The 3,407-nt window shown below is 40.8% G+C and overlaps 1 protein-coding gene across 1 annotated transcript in view; it reads right to left on the bottom strand.

The window, feature by feature from the left end:
- APMAP (adipocyte plasma membrane associated protein) overlaps window positions 1–3,059 on the bottom strand; it is a 12,546-nt gene extending 9,487 nt beyond the window's left edge. The window contains exons 1-3 of the mRNA XM_017730072.1: window positions 2,924–3,059; window positions 2,311–2,426; window positions 1,038–1,130 (exon numbers count right to left, since the gene is read on the bottom strand). The gene's annotated coding sequence lies outside the window, so the exon portion shown is untranslated. The remainder of the gene's footprint in view (window positions 1–1,037; window positions 1,131–2,310; window positions 2,427–2,923) is intronic.
- Window positions 3,060–3,407: the final 348 nt, after the last annotated feature.

Here is a 3,407-nt window from a genome sequence, read left to right as displayed (position 1 = left end):
TTCCTGCTGCCACCCAGGACAGCTCCACCAGCACCATCCCCCCCTCTCCAGGAGTCCCAGCTGCTGCCACAGCTCCAGCTGCCACTGTTGGGAGAGCTCCTGTTGGGTGGTGTGGAGCAGATGGATCGGCACCATTTGACTGGTTTTGGACAGGAACAGTTCTCCAGGGTTCTTCTGTTTTGTCCTTGTTCCCTGCTAGCTGTTGTTTCGGGAATGAGAGAGTTCTGTGACCATGAAGGCTTGGTTGCTGTGTTGGTTTTTCTTTGTCAACAGGATTCAGCACCATTTGTATCCAGTGGTTATTACTGTCATCTTGGTTTTTGCTGTTTTATTTTTTAGTAAACTGCTATTTTTTCACTTACATCTTCTCACTTTCATCTCTCCTTTATTGGTGAAAGGGGAAGGGTTAAAAATATAAGGAGAGAGAACTCATTTTGGAGTGTCCAGCCCATATAATTGTTTTAAAGCAAGACACTTTTCCACTCACACATTAGCTTAGAGTTCATTCACTCACACTTGTTTAGGAGTCCTCAGTTTTTATGAGGTGGCCCTTCACCTCAGAATCTTGGTAACTTTAGCTTCCACAAATATCAGACCAGGTTGCTGCCCATTTTCTTCTTAAGATAAATGCTTTTTCTGGATGGACTAACAGGAAAAGGAATGTTATTTGTGATGCACTTCAACTTTGTCTTCCTCCCGATGTTAAGATGCAGGATCTTCCACCAGCACATCATCCATGTTGAAGGCCTTGTAGTCATGACACAAAATCCCCTTGCATTCTTAAATTTTACTGCTGGAAACTGTGTGCTTTGCTATCAAGACCATCCACTCCCATTTTTTTGGCCCTCTGTTCTACTCTTCCTTCCAATGTACATATTTTCACTCATACTTCACTGAAACAAATACATCCATATTTCTGCTACAAATTCCTGCAGAGCAAGATATGCACCTGCAATCCAGACCGAACACAGTTCAACCAACACATGCCCTTGACCCAGACATTTTCAGGCACACTATGTTCAGGAGCTGTCACTCACCACAAGGACCGTGGCCAATTCTAGCTACTGTTTGTATTTCCCCATCTTCAATTTTGACAATCTTCCCATCAGCTGTCCCAGTAAACAGAACATCTGCAAAAACAACTTGTGTGATTAGGCTGATCACAAAACCATACTGGTAAACATCCTTCTACTAGCATGAAGTAGGGAATAAGGAGACTTCAACATTTATTCACAGAAAACTTATTCCCAGTCAGGTTGATTATTTCACTCATAGGTCAGCTGTCCCTTGCAGGAAAGCTTCCATAAAGAGTTTCCAATGAGACTGATGAAACCAGGCAACATAAAAAAACCAATAGCTTCAGGTAATCCTTTTCGTACATTGTTTACAGATACAGGTAAAAAAGTGTAATCTGAGGAAGGAATTTGCAGTAGCTTCTTACTGGATAATGTAATTTCTTTAAAATATTTTGCTATTTAATTAGAAGCTATAGTAGAAGGAAAATAAATTATAGGGCTTCTGAGCACCTCTTGCACTGAAGGATCTTTCAGTAAGGGTTAAGAGTAGTTTCTAGCCTTACCCCTTCTTCAGCAGGCACAAGAAACAACCCCTGTACAATGCTGGGTTCTTGCTAAGAGGATGTCATGGCATTAGAAGGACAGGTAACTCATTAAGAAAGCGCTCAGAGGTGGCAAGGGTTTGTGATCTGGGGAGAACACATTGCCACAAGAGGGAAGTACAGAAAGGCACCTGTGTTCATTAGATTTCTTGCAAGAAGAATCCAAGCTTTAGGAATTATTAATATGGAACATGAGGGAGTTATGAATATGGGCTATGATATTGTGCAACAGCACTAAAATGTAAATATGCTATTTATCAATTTGAGATTTTTTTTCTGTCATAAAAGAAAACATGAACATCACAAAATTCAGCTCCCCCAGCAGCAAAGGGCTTTAAAAGAACAGGCATAGCTTCTAAATATTATTTCCCAGTTAAGAGCTAGCCAAATGAAAAAATGGGACCACTTCCTCCAAACATAAGTAGCCCCTGACTACATTGCTAGTGCTTTCAGTCCTGGAAGATAGGGACTTTTAATCTGGCAACAAGATTTATTTTGAACTCATGAAAGAGGAGAAAAGCAGTATAGAGCACCCAGGTTTTGCTGCATAATACAATTACTTTTACAAAAACCTACCCATTCAAAATAACTTCCAGAATTTGTTATCTAGGAGGTCTACTGCTGAACAAACTCTTACCAATGGAACAACATTTAAAGAGCCTTCTTTAAAAGCTGATTTTGTCAGTGCTTACCCCCAATATTGACAATGGACTCTGGTCCAATGAGATGGTTTTCCCACAGCCGTTCAGCTTTTCGTAACTTGGTGTTGGGCTCTAAAACACCCGTCAGGAGGGGAGGCTCCTTCAAACTATAAAACAGGAGGACCTCATGATCTTTTGCACAAAATGCAAACATTCTTGAGCAACACATTTGTTCATTTTTTCCCCTAGTTTGCCAACTCCTGCCCATCTGACTTATGCTTTACATGAAGCATATTTCAAAAAGTGTTGCAACAGCCCGAGCACTTGGCCTTTAGTGAAAATGCAGTTCTTGTCTCACAGAAGGCAAGAGTGTATATGTGTAATCACAGGCTGCACTGACAGTTTGGGCAGCAGAAAATAATTTTCTAGATTAATGACTAAAGAAAGTAATTCAGCTCCTTCAAACATCAGCAGTGACACACCACTGCACAAGATGGCTCAGAAACAGACTGGGTGTGGATAACATTGCAATCACTCCTCAGTTTCTCAATCCACACAGAACCACTTCACATTGTTAACTCTTGTTTGCTGAAACAAAACAACAGAGCACACAGGAGAAGTTATGCTTCCAGAACATTCACTTTGAAACCAAACAACCATTTACCTTATGGGCTGAGGGTCTATAGGACAATCCAGCAGAACAGTCACTCCAAGCAGTGGCACAGCCACAGACACAGCCAAAGTCAGGAAGGTAACACGGAACACCTTGCTGCTGTAAGTGCTGCCAAAACCAAACAAGGAACAGGATTAATATTATTTTCAGATACTATAGTCCTCAAAAATTCTGTAGCAGCCTGCTTTCTTCAGAAAAGGAAACTAACACTTTTGCACAATCACCATCCTGACCTTCAAGGTCCATTTTGAACATATTAGGATAAGAGAAAAATCTCAGAATACCAGCGTCATACAAGGCTGAACATTTTTATGTGAAGGTTTCATTCATTCTCCAAGTTACAGCTGACTAAAATAAAAACAAACAAACAAAATAAGCCAAAACAAAACCAACCAACCAACCAAAAAACCAAACCAAACCCCACCCAAAACCCCCCGCAAACAAGCAAAAAAAAACCCAAAAACACCTAAGAGAC

This window comes from Corvus brachyrhynchos, unplaced genomic scaffold (assembly GCF_000691975.1).
Source record: "Corvus brachyrhynchos isolate BGI_N302 unplaced genomic scaffold, ASM69197v1 scaffold101, whole genome shotgun sequence".
In the NCBI taxonomy this organism is placed as follows: domain Eukaryota; kingdom Metazoa; phylum Chordata; class Aves; order Passeriformes; family Corvidae; genus Corvus; species Corvus brachyrhynchos.
The sequence above is the reverse complement of the archived record's forward strand: the minus strand, read 5'-3'. Positions and strand labels throughout refer to the sequence as shown.